The sequence below is a fragment of the Amphiprion ocellaris genome, chromosome 5 (assembly GCF_022539595.1).
Source record: "Amphiprion ocellaris isolate individual 3 ecotype Okinawa chromosome 5, ASM2253959v1, whole genome shotgun sequence".
NCBI classification, from domain to species: Eukaryota; Metazoa; Chordata; class Actinopteri; family Pomacentridae; genus Amphiprion; species Amphiprion ocellaris.
In genome coordinates this window covers 30,897,150-30,911,506 of record NC_072770.1, presented here as the reverse complement: position 1 = coordinate 30,911,506, position 14,357 = coordinate 30,897,150, and positions in this window count along the sequence as shown.

Here is a 14,357-nt window from a genome sequence, read left to right as displayed (position 1 = left end):
TAACAGGGTAATGCAGTAAGTCAAACAGTCTTGTTCTAATTAGGTGTGGTTGTGTGCGGCGTTCCAGTGCCTGTCGGCTGCTCGCAGACATGACCATAAACACATTGGCCTCAGCATTCAGTGGATTCACAGCACAGTGATTCAACACAGAAAACATAACAATCACAAGGGAAAGAGAGAAAAAAATCTGCAAAATAAAATGTTTTCTATCTTTGAAGTTGCGACTTTCCAATCCTTAAGGCCAAGCCAACATCTTGGGTTATTTGTTTGAGAAGCAACCAATATTTCACTGCTTTGTGCAACCAAAACAATGACTGAAGAAAACTTCAGAAGAAAATCCATCATTTTTTTTTTTATCTTCAGGTCATGTAATGAATGGACATTCAAGAAATTACAGTGATTTTATGCAACTAAAGTTCAATTATGGCCATCGACTAGTGTCCTCACACAGTCTGTGATATCTTGCACACTAGTGCAGTTTTGGTTTTCATGTGGTTTGCTCAATGGCAAAATGACACAGTGGGCCAAGGCTTTGAAGTGACATGATGACAAACTGTTCTTAGCCAATGTTTGGTTTACGACCATAAAACATTTGTTACATCCTCATGTTTAAGTGTTTACAGAACATATCAAGTTTTACAAAATAAAGATGTCTGCCACCATCACAACCATTCGAGTGGTATATTAATGTGATTTTCAAAAAGGAAATGTTTATTTGAAGAAATGATTTAAGGGGTTAAATAGTTTAATCTAAGACGGAAAATCAGTCATCATACAGTCTTCAGATAGTACATGTGCAGACACTAAATCATGAGCAGTTACCAATGAACGTGGGAAGACCAAACCAGGAAGCGACTGCTCACGAGTTGTTTTTACATAAGGAAGATATGCTTCAGAAGTGAATTTTGTATAAGGTGCAACAAACAAATCCTATTTATTTGATACAATTGCATATAAAGGTACATAGTAATGCAAATACATGATATACAATTACAGTTTAAAAAATGTATTAATGTACAAAAGTTATTTAAGGTCTGTTGGTTGGTTTTAAATTGGCATAATATTTGAAATTACGAGTCCCATTCAGTTGACTGTAACACATAATCTTTTCTAGCAGATGTTTTGCCTTGAAAATGTTAACATTCAGTTTTACATTTTATTTTTAGAATTTATGGACTTCTTGTCCATGTGAGCTCACAAGTTCAGTGTTAAAAAAAAATAGCCTCTACTGTTGGAAAGTTTGGGGTCACTTAGAAATGTCCTTATTTTTGAAAGAAAGGCATTTTTTTTCAATGAAGATAGCATTAAATTAATCAGAAATACAATCTAGACATTGTTAATGTAGTAAATGACTATTCTAGCTGGAAACGGCTGATTTTTAATGGAATATCTCCATAGGGGTACAGAGGAACATTTCCAGCAATCATCACTCACTTGTGTTAGCTAATGGTGTTGAAAGGCTAATTGATGATTAGAAAACCCTTGTGCAATTATGTTAGCACATGAATAAAAGTGTGAGTTTTCATGGAAAACATGAAACTGCCTGGGTGACCCCAAACTTTTGAATGGTAGTGTAGTGTAGATATTTTTTTGTGTTGCCATCAGCACATTCTCTAATATGAAACAAGTTGCAAGACTGAGTGAAGTGCGATAAATTGCTGTTAATTAGAAATGCTGCAGTCTCTAAACTCAATCAGTACTTGAGGAACTACCTTTGTACACCTTGAGTTGAAGTGATGCTGCTCATGAAGTAACACTTAATTTGTTCTTTACTCACTCATCAGAAACTACTCAGGATCCTCAACTTCCTCGCTGTCCGTCCCTCTGCCTTCAGCTTGTTGTGGGTGGAGTTTTCACACACTTTGCAGTGACAAGACAATGTGGAACAAGGTGAGGCTCAGGTGGAAATCCACTGCCTGCAGCCACCAAGCAGAGTGAGGAGGAAATGAACACATCGCTTCTTTCTTTTTTTCCCTTCACACCTTTACCTTTAGCCCACCTCTCCCCTCCTGTACTCCCTGCTTCTCTCTCACTCATTCAACCTCAGGCAATGAACTGATAATCCAAAAGGTCACCTGTGGCCTCCTTCTCTCACCCCTCCCCACTATTCCTTTTTCTATGATGAAAAAAAGAAGAAAACAAGCCCAAGGGAGTTTCAAGCCTTATCACCTATGGGCAGGTAACTCTGGGAGTCAAACAAACGTCTCATCTTCTCATTGCAGTTTTCTCCCATATAATGTTAGTGAGCTCCCTTTATTTATGGAGGGTAAAGAGGGTTCAGGTTATTCAAAAGATAAACACTGGAAATGAAAATACTCTTAACTTGGTGTTTCAAAATTTTGCAAGATAAGAAAAATGTGTACAAACGCAACTATATTATTTACATACTACATACACCTGAGGGAAAACACCTAAGAAATAAAAAATTAAGCACCTTCCATTAGGGATAAACTGGTCAAAACTCAGCTTGTGCAAAATTTAGCTTCCTTTTTTTGAAAACTTCATCATCTTGACTTTTAAACTTGACCAACAAAGCAAAATCTAATATAGGCATATACTCAAATAGCTGTATATAATAAGAAAAGTCACATAATTCGATACGTGAAAGACAAATACGACACATACAAGAATTTTTAGATTTGAAATTTAGAATAAATTAATTATAATTTCAAAAACCATGAACTTAATCTTAATTTTCCGTGAGCAGAGATCTTCTCTTGCTAGTGTCATTTTGTTGAGAGACAAATCCTCTTCTTTTGATGAATAGGAAATTTTTCTCGGTCTGCTCACTGTTTGTAATAGCAACTGATTTTGTGTCTTGTATAAATCTTGACTAGTGATGTCTTAAACACACTTTTTAGCCCTACAATTCTCCTCCTTCATCCATTAGCTTCCCATCCAGCTATCAGTTTTCAAACCATTGATTCTGCAGTGATCAATTTGTGTAACCTTTGAGGATGGAAGGTTAAAGGCCAAGGGTAGGGGACGCTCCCACGTTTTCATTAGGAATAAATCAATAAACAGAGTAAAACGAGGTCGATGTAGTGACGGCAATTTGTTCTATTTAACTTTTAATCAATAATCTATTTAAAGACATTGCTACTCCTGATGCTTATTGAATCAACATGAGGCAGGAGACTCTCCGGCAGCTCTTCAAACACTGTGTGACAAAAGTCTTCAAGTTTTTCTGTTTATCTACGTTCTCACTGTGAGCTGCATGACTCAGATGTTCCACAGACTTTTTATTATCTGCATTAAAAATGTCTTCTTCTTATTTTTTTACACAGACACACTGTAAAAGTACAGTTCATCGTGCACGGCTCTAATAAGCCTAAGAGATGTGATAATAAATAAAATATTTCTTTTTGATTGTTTTAGAATCGCTTGCAGTGGAAATTTTATTGAGCTCACAACCGCAAGCTAGAAACAGTTATATTTATAGAAAAAAGCTGTTGGACAGCGAAAAGTGTACGGCATTTACAGTAACATCTGTACAGTGTGTAAAGTGAATAACATATGAGGGTGTCTCTCATGACTGCATTCAGTATACAAGCCTCAGTACTAGAGTTAATGCTGACCTACATTTTTAACCCTGTAAAACCCCCTGTTGCAGAAATGCAACATCAGTTTTATTTTTATTATTTATATATATTATTTGCTCCTTTTTTTCTATATCTGAGTTTATATAAACCCAAATCCAGTAAAAAAAAAAATTGCAAAAAACCATAAAAATATATGTGTACATATTATTTGTGCCAGTTTTTTTGCTTTTTTTCTATATCTGGGTTGAAAATATATATATATATATATATATATATATATATATATATATATATATATATATATATATATATATATATATATATATATATATATATATATATATATATATATATATATATAAATAAAAAAAATATTTTTTGCAATTTTTTTCATATATATGTGGGTGTTACAGGGTTAATCATTTGATTGCCCAGAGACCCAAACTCTGTCTGATCCAGTGGAGAGAAGACACAGTTTCTCTCTTGTTTTTTTTTTTTCTTACTGTATCTGTTTTGGATTGTTTTGGAGGCAGCAGGACTTCTGTAACTCAGGAAGTGATGAAAAAAAATTTCATACAAAAAAAGACACCATACCGTCTTCTTTATTTCTCTCTCTCTCTCTGTTCTTGGTTATTTCCAACTCTCTCATTTATTTGTGTCTTTACAGTAAAGGAGGATGTGAAGTGTCAGGATTTATGAGGAGGGACGCAGGAGTTGCTTCAGCTTGTTGAGAGTTTCGCCACAAGCAGGTGAAATTAAAAGACAGTTTTCTTCTTTTTTTCTGTCCTCTGTGTCTTCAAAATTCTTCACTCACCTAAAACTGAACATGTATTCCCCTATTTTCATTCCTCATTCTCCCATCTAATTACTTTTTATCCTTACAACTCATTTCCTTTCACTGACAGTAATTAAAACTCTTGCTTGCCTTGAGATAAAAAAGGCAGAAATCACACAGACATGCACACACAGGTCATGTAATGAAATATTGCTTCCTTTAGGCTTCCAGCCATGAGAATCCAGCACAACACCGGCAGCAATGACATCATGCTGTACTTCACAGGTCACATAAAATCACTTATCAGCAAATGAACATGCACACGCTAACAAAAAAAGTTTAATTTCTCTTATTTTAATGAGCAGCTCAAACAAATGGCCACCATGAATTGTACTTTTCGACGCCATTTGTGTGTTTCGATTGTGAGGAAACAGTGATGCTCTGTTTACGTGATGTTTGTCATCAAAGCTTTACTGTTTGCTGCATATTAGGCCAGGAAATCCCCTCTTCTGATTGCTTTGTTCTGTTGAGTTGCCACAACAGCAGCATGAGACAACCAGTTGGTACCGTTTTTCAACACTGGCCAGAACTTTCTTAAATCAAACTGCACTTGGCAGGACTTTACATCGTATTACGACGTGGTGAGTTCAAATAAATCAGTCGCTTTGTCATGCTCCACTGCCACAGGGCAAATTGATTAGAGAGGAATTAGAAAAACAATACATGATGAAACTGAATATTTGTGAGATACGTGCTTTAAGATATTACAATATGAGAACCATGCAGGAGTCTTCTATATTTATTGTCGCAAGACTATTAATGAACTTTCTCTTTGGACATCCCCTTACTGTTCCAGCAGATCTTATGAATCACAGGACAGTTATAGATTAGAGCTAAAAGTACTGCATGTTCTGTTTCAGGTCAGCATGGCCAACATGCCATAATCCTGCTGTTTATTTACAGTGAAAACAATTTTTGTTTGTTTGTGTTGATTAGTTTCCAGCTCCTATTGGTACTTTTTCCACATTCAACTTTTTAAACCACGCTGGTGGTTTAGCTCGAGGGCTGACAATAGCAGCTCAGCCCAGCACTTCGGTCCAGACTGAAATATCCCAAAGTCCCCAGAGAATGAATAGTACATTCTGATTTTTTCCTCTAGTGCCACCATGAGATTCACATTTGTGGTTTTGAGCGAAACGTCCCAGCAGCCAGGCTTTACGGATTTGCCTTTACATCGTTTCCATCGTTTATGTTCCCCTCAGAATGAGCTGTAACGGCTTTGATGACTCAAAAATAAAATGTTTTTTTGCTCAATTTTGCTTCACTTAGATGTTCCACTGTGCAGAAGGATGTAAATGACACTAGACGACTGCTCATTTGGGGAAAGTGGGTGGCGGTGCTCTCCTAAAACCTGAGTTGATGGTGTGTATCTGCATGTAGGATTTATGACACCCGCTGGAGCCCAGTCCTGGTCTAATAGGCAACTCACACAAGTGTGACGAGGAAACTTGAAGTGTGCTTTACACAAACATCGAGACTGGAATTCCAGTGATATACGAGCCATTTTCTCTCTAGTACTTCTATTTTTTGATGGAATTGAAGAGAATTTCTAATCATTTATTTAAATGTTTTTTAATAAAAAATCATGCCAGACACAAATTAAAATTTAAATTTTTATAAATCTTGGCCTAAAACATGCCCTTCAGCTTCTATTTTTTCATCAGGATTCAATATTTGTCCATTACTTTTGAAATTTCCAGCAGCAATATATATTCCAGCAATATATAATATTATTGAGCACAATTAAACAATAATTATTAGGATGATGTTATACACTACACTCAAAACTTTGGGGTCACTTAGAAATTGCATTATTTTTTTGAAAGAAAAGCATTTTTTCAGTGAAGATAACATTAAATTAATCAGAAATCCAGTGTAGATATTGTTAATGTGGTAAATGACTGTTCTAGCTGGAAACAGCTGATTTTTAATGGAATATCTCCATAGAGGTACAGAGGAACATTTCCAGCAACCATCACTCCTGTGTTCTAATGCTACATTGTGTTAGCTAATGGTGTTGAAAGGCTCATTGATGATTAGAAAACCTTTGTGCAGTTATGTTAGCACATGAATAAAAGTGTGAGTTTTCATAGAAAACATGAAATTGCCTGGATCACCCCAAACTGTTGAACAATAGTGTAGATTCAGATTAGCATTGCTGTTTCTACTAGAGACCACACTATTTTTACACAAAATCCTCGCCTCTGACTGCTATGAATGATGTAAATTAAAAGCTAAGACCCAATTTTAGATTTTTTGGGGGGGGCCAAAACACATAAACAAGATAACAAAACGATGTCTAATTCTTCTCACTATGGATGTTTTCACTATGTTGTTACGTTGTCTGATGCAAAAGTAAAGGAGAAACGACTGATGGCCTTTTGACCTCACTGACTGCTGTGTCATCTGAAGCGTAATCGACACACAAAACCATTACCTGAAGGAAAACCATTTAGAAGTGAACGTCACTCAGCAAAGTCACTCCTCTGTCACCAGCAGCAATTCAAAAAATGCGAGAGAAGCATTCATTGTCAATAAAACAATTGGCAGCGAAACTATTTCACACCATTCTTCAAGTCACATGGACGGAACAGAAACACAATACTCTCAACACGCCTCTTCTTCGACAAAGAAAGGGAGAGGGGGAGTTTCAGAAATCCCTGCGCTTTCAAGCATGGGTCTTGAAGTCTGGTGTTTGCTCCGCAGTCGTGGGAACTTGTAACACTACATGTGAACGAATCTGGCTCACCTCTGAGCCCGCGCACAGGAAATGGAAGCGTTGAAAGTGTGTTTTTGTGTGTTTGTACGGGGCGCGGGTAGAAAGTTTCAAAAAGCAAAAGGCTGCGGAATTCTCTCAGGAGATCATCCATCATGTGAGAGTTGGAGACTGGCTGAGGTTTTGCTTTAGCTGCACTCATGGGGGAATTATAAATCACCAGAAGTGAGAACAAGTGTCAATCGTCTGAGGTGTCATTTAAACACCGACTATGCTACACAGACATTTGTAGTTTACTTTTCCTACCACTGATTGGAGTTTATAGTTATTTTGTGGTGGTGGCACTCCTTTTATTAAGTGATTTTCTGTTATTAATAGCAATTGCAGCTGACAAAAGTGACATCCTGTTGATCCCGTGTTGACTCACATGCCATGTAAGACATGAAGCAGAAATGTAAGCTATTTTCACACAAGTTGACACAGCAGCAGTTGTGTTTGTACACATGGGAAAGCATACAGAAGAGTCAAATGAATACCTGCCCCGAGGATGTTCAATTTGACACATCCGCCGAGACATTCCTGCAAAAGTTTAACGCTTCGTATTGCGCTTCTTGGGTTTTGGTGAGAAAAACTGCCGCACAACTAAACACTTTCCCACGGTTCAAGAGTGAACCCAAAGGCTGGCACAGAGGATGAGTCTTAGTGTACCTGCTGGGTGAATAAACAGAAATGTTGATGTGCTGGAGATTGAATGACAGTTCTTCTGATGATAGTGTGTGGTTTATAAAACAGATTGATACACTTTTAATCCCAACTACTTCTGCAGGGGAAGTTCAACTGTCACCAGGATGAAAACAAGATAACAGAACAAAAACAGTTAAATTAAACTAAATTTAGGATGTATATTTAAAGTAACAACAGCTAATTGTTCACAAAAAATGTCCGCAAAAATGCTTATAAATGCCTTAAATTGAACAACAAAATTCTGCATTTTGATAATAATGATTATTAGGTTGTTGATTAATGATTTTTTGATGTAGCTCTGCAGAGTTTGAATCCTGTCTTTCACAAGCCCTAATTGTTTACTTCATCTGAAACATAAAGGTTATGTTCAGGTCATATGTTGGTGTGGGTGTTTACAGGTGCCAGCATAATACCACAAACGCCCTACAGTACAGTATAATACCACAAATCATAGACTCACAAATTACACAAGATGAATCACTGCCTCCTTGACACAAAAGTAGGATTTATTGCCGGGTTGGATTGTGTCATGCGGGTAATTATGTTATTGAGTCCACCTCATGCAGGTTAATTAAATATATCAAGTCAGTATTTATTAGTAGAGTTACATTTCTATTACCTCCTGTTTCTTTATCTGAATATAACAAGAATGCAAACTGTCTCTAAAAATCCTCTCTGTGCTATAAAAGGTCAGCTATAACTCCTTCTAGACTGTGTTGCTACATGTGTATTTCTTATGCTATTTCTCATGCTGCACAAACATTAGTCATTTTATACAGTATATCAGGCCAGTGGGCAGCTCCTGCGAGCTGAGGTTTCATCCCGCTGTGGAACCAACTCGCTCTGAGGCTTACAGCCTGAAACATCTGTTGTAATTTCTGTCAAATTGAACTTTTATTACCTGGTCATTAAAGCCTCAGCAATGGCAAAACCAGATGGGTTCTTGCTGACCTTACAACTGCTTCTTTTTTATGGTGTTGGTGAAAATTGAACCAAAGGAAGCCGTGCGCTTTATAAAATTAAGGCAATCATTCCCACATTCCTGAGACATGGGGGGCACAGAGGAGGGCGAAGAGGGGTGCAGAACAGCAGGGGAAGGGGGGAGTATATATTTATGTGGGCTAGTGTGTGTGTGTGTGTGTGTGTGTGTGTGTGTGTGTGTGTGTCTGTGTGTGTACAGTACATGAATGTATACATACCATACATGCACGTCTTCATGGGTAAATTCCTGTGTAGGGAAAAAAGAAATCTGTAAATGTTCTGCAAACTACAGCAATCAGAATACAGATACATAGGAAACATTTAGCAATTATATTCTTACATGACCAAGGTGAATGAAAGAAAGGTTTGTCAGAATATGGACTCATTGTTCAAAAGTGGTTATGGACACTGGCTGTGCTCCTACAAGTTGAAATTAAAAGTCGCATCGCTTTAGATCAAAAAATTCTGGTTATTAACTCTTGGCATTTGACTTGCTTCATCATATAGACATCCAGTATATATTACATTTGGAAAACAACCCTCCTTGGCCCTGCACATTGCGTGTGTTCCCGAGGGCCTCTGGTTAGAGGCCAGGGTCAGTTGAATAACACACACAGCATATAACCAGCCTGGGTGAAAGCTGTCTCATTGGGAGGGAGAGCTGCTCCATCACTGGTCCCAGTGGGGAGGAATGGAGGGATGCTGGGTGTGTTTATTAGAGACAGAGGGATGGGGGAAATGCTTTTAGAGGAGTGGAGGTGGGGTGTGTGCCTCCTGTTCTCTCAACATACAGTAAAGTATGTCACTACCTCTACTTTTAGTCAGTTATGATGACTATGTTTTATGTTTATTAGGTTTACTTTATGTGTTGTTAGAGAATAGCTATCATGAAAATCTGATTTCTTGATCAAGAATTCATACTGAATTCATAAGAAAATACAGTAACTCAGCTGCAAGCAGATAGAAAACAGACCGAGGAATTATTGTCAAAGTGGAGTTGGGGCTGTAAAGGAAAAAGCTGAATAAATGAGTGGAGAACACAATGAATCCAGATGCTTCCACGCAGGGCACGAGGGGTCACTGAATGTTTTGATGAATACGACGCTGACGTGAATCATATGCGAATGCGCTCACAGCCACTAGACCTGAACCAGACCGAACACTTCCAGGAGATGTGGCAAAATCTGTCAAACTGCGGAATAGCCTTTAAAAACAACAGCGTTCATCCCTTCAGTGGTAGAACCAACGTCAAGGAGCTCTGAGGCTTTTTGGTGGCTTGCAGTAGGAAAAAAACAACACCTGACTCAGATAAATGTTTAACTTTATTTTGTCGTCACTGATCTGTGTTTCATAAGTCATTTCAAAATAGGGACTCGCTAGTTTTTAGCGTAGAAAATATTTTGAGAATTTAACAAACTGGCCTGGCAAGCCACCATGAACCTTAAGGCATTGATATACTCCAGAAAAACTGGTTGTCTGACTGGTGCACAGCTGCCAGAATTAGGAGAGCTGCATCTGACAATTTGTAGGAGTTTCTACAACTGACAATGTGACAATCACACCCACTTACTGAGGGGTTGAAGCTGTAGTCTTTGGCTCTCTTTTTGCCTTTCATTGCACAACCATTTCTGACACTCTTCGCGTGCAAATCTAAGAGCAACTTTACTAATGCCTTCCAGGAAAGAATGTCTGATAATCTGCGATGTAATCTACATATTTAATACCCCTTTTTAGAACAGCCAACTTCTCACTTTGACCGCAAGTGTGGGAAACTTGTTGATCTTTGCGCCACATCTGTATCTGCCTGCCTTCCTGCCCTAACAGTCAACAACTCCTGAAGGACGGAGGATTAAAGTGAAGGCATTCAGTGATCATTGTCACCCTTTTACCGCAGTCAAGGACACTTTAAAACTGAAGGCCTGCAGGAAGAGGTGCATGAATGTGAATTTAGAGGTGATGCCATGAGGGTAGAAGGGTGTTTAGGCCTTTATGGTTCTGGATTTATGCTTTGCTGGCTACATAGGAGGGTAGTGGTTAAAGCTATTGTTTCTTGTCCCTGTCTCCCCTTAGTTTAGAGTTCACTCAGTGGGGAATTATGGTATTAACAATGCCGATGTGACATTCACATACATATTTCACACAACTAAATATTCAATTTCACTTCAGCGCCTCCATCAACAGCGTTACAGCTCGACACAGACTCTTTTTGTTCGTTAATAATCACACCTTCAGAAAACTCCGAAGCAGCAGCCTTTTCCCCAACGTGATGGCAGGAATGCTAATGACACACACTGCGACTGTAACTGTGTGTCAGCGGATAGACAGACAGCCAGCTGAGGCCATTAGAGGAAGACAGAGACAATGGCAGCTTTTATTTCTCCACCACACATTCCAGTCAAAGGAAGGAGCTGGCCTGCCCGCCTGCTGTTTGAACCAGCAGCAGACTAGTTCATCGTGTCTGGGTCACAGTACTTTCCACAGCCATTGTCATTTTGTACCTCTGTGCAATGTCATGTCACAATGCAGGAGTTTTCCAATGTGTCTTTATATTTTTCTTACTGCGTTTTTCCTTGAATGGACGCCACGGCACCAAATTTCTCGTCAGTTATATCATTATTGTGGATTAATAGTGCTCTGGTGTCACTGGCAGTGTGACTTGCTGCCCATCATGCCACTGACATAGAATTCAGAAAGTCATGACTGTTAATATTAAAAACAACAAATAAGGAACAGCAGCTTCTATTGTTTACAGGTAGACTTCCCTGTCTTTCTTTTTGCATAGTAAAGGGCAAGCCAAAACAGCTACTGCAAATCCAGTATTAAAATATAACTTCCAGTGCGCCTCGGACTTCCACTGAACAATTTTACCAAAATTTATCAAAGCGCATAAAAAAAACATAATTTCTGTAATACATTTCTGAAAATTTTCACATCAGGACATGGAGATTGGAGATATTGATAAATACTGTTACACAAAATGCTTTAATGGGTTTGCCAGTGAGGTTTAGCAGGTATTTCTACAGACTATGGCAGCCGCCCACACAGCTTTTGCAGCGTACTTGAAGTATCTATGAAAGAGGAAGAACAGAGTGAGCTGTGCAGTGTGTGAATATGCTTAATTTAAACATCTGTTGTGCTCTAGGCAAATACTTTCTAATTTCACAGAGTAAGCAGACACCTGTGAGATCGATAAGTACTTTTGAACACTGTGATACCAAATCACGGAGAGATGTAGGGAGCACTGATGTAGTAAAAGGGACAATTAGCCATTCAATCTATGCAACTTCACTACACTTAAAGGAAAACTTACACAGCCCAGACAGGGAACCATGTATTATGAGAATCCAACAGAAAAGCCTCGTGCTGATCCGTTACATCTCACTCTTGCATTGGCACCTGAACCTTATCATTAAACACAAATCACTTGAACCAAAGACAAGGTTCAAATTATCGTCATTAAGTGTTTGCATTCCTTTACAATCGCACACTCAAGTGTTACCTTAGACTCATTATTGTCATCACTCATCGCACACGGTGGAGATGTCAGTTTCTCCACTGACATTAGCCTCAACAAACCACAATGCACTGCTTCATGCCAGGCATTTTTTCGACTAGTGTTCTCTCCTCCTCGTTGCTGTCGCTATCTCTCTCACACCTGACATGTGCCGGACGGTGGAAGGAGTTGTTTGTTCAGTAGGAAATTACGAACTGAAGTAATTCTAAAGAACAGGGTTGAGAAGGTAAAGCAACAGATGACAGCGAAACATGAAACTGAAAATTGTGGCTTAAAATTTCAACTGCGTTGTTTTTTCTTATATTGTATCTGCGCAACTAATTTAACCCGAAATCCGAGTGGCGTTTGTCAGCCTGTGGCCTGTTGTGATTTATGGGTAAATAAATATGGTGTGTAGTTAGCTCCTCCATCTCTGTTTCTCCTGGTTTTGTCCTTTTGCCTTATCTTACACACCATTGAAAGGGGGGAAAAATACCTTTCCACCCAGTCCATGTGTTGTTTTCCAGCATTTCTGAAAGTCATTTTGCCCTCAAGGATGTTCTTTTATTTGCAAAGGTCAGCGATGCCAACATTAGCTACCAGATGTAAAGGAGCGTGATTCTCCCCCAGGTGTCCCTCACATATCCATGTCTGCGGGTGTGGAGATGGTGTCAGCATCCTGTTGTCCCTGCTCAGGAGAACCTGTTTCCTCCCAGCTCCGACCCAGTCGTCCTCATGTTACAGAATACACAGGGAGACAATGGCGCCCAAGTTGGACGCGCATGTGGCAGGCACAAACGCACACATATCGTCATTATATTCAACAAACACACGGATGGAGGATGAATCACCTGCACTGTGCTTCCTTGGAATCATGGCTGCACTCAGACAGATTAAACTGTCAGATATTCCTTCGGTTGAGCAGCTGCTGTTAAGACTACACATCCTCATGACCTGTTTTGGTAACCTTGAAAGATCTTTGACATTTTCCTTAAATGAAAATACACACAACTGGGACTAGGTGATACACTCTAGGCCTCAGGACAACTCAAAATGTCTACAAATGTCTGGATTGTAAATTGGAGTTTTAAAAAAATCTGATTTTGCAACTGTAAGTCTTATTACAGCTTCCAGATTGCTCTGAGGTTCTGGGGAAAGATTTAATATCAGACCTTACTGGGTTACACATAATCTATCATTAAAACATCTATTAACAAATGGACAAGGGAGTTCTTGGAATCACCGGTACAGTGCTGGAACATAAGAGATATTTTTTACTGCCCTTGCTTTGTTTAACTATGCTGCACGTGGCAAAAATCTCTACTTTCTTAACATTTGATTTATAGGTTAGAGAAATATTACATTTGCCCAATTGTAACTATTGGAAATATTCATTTTCTAAATACAACACTTTTATTATGAAGTAAGTATGCAGTATTATTTCAGAAATAATTCTGCTATTGTTTACTTATGCACATCCATAGAAAGATAGAAAGTGACATAAAATAAAATGTATGTATTGGGTCAATATATAATTGAGGGATTTTTGAATTCCATGGGATATATCTTGCATACATTTTTATTTAAAAAAAAAACTAATGTCTTTTTATGTTCGTTATGATCATGTCTTTACAAATTCCATAATTATTTATTATGGAAACAATCACTTATTAATAAAAAATGACTGGATGTCACTAAATAAGCATTCAAATTTAAAAACAACCACCTTCTAATTTGCTAAATAATGATAAAATGAGCTTATTCAAAAATTGAGTTGAGATAATCATGACACATGTTTCTTTTTTGGTAAAATATCAAATGTATATGGAAAATAAATTGTATCTGTGTCCGAGAAATCACTTTCAACCAAGTTAGCCATTACAAAAACACCTCTCAAGGAAGTGTGTTTATTCCAAATCAGTGTTTGGTTATAGGCAGCCATGTTGATGTTAGGCCTGAAAACAGCAAAAATGTCAACTATGTTATAAAAATTCCCACAATTATATATTGACCCTATTCATGCAGACAGAGAAATGGCATCTATGA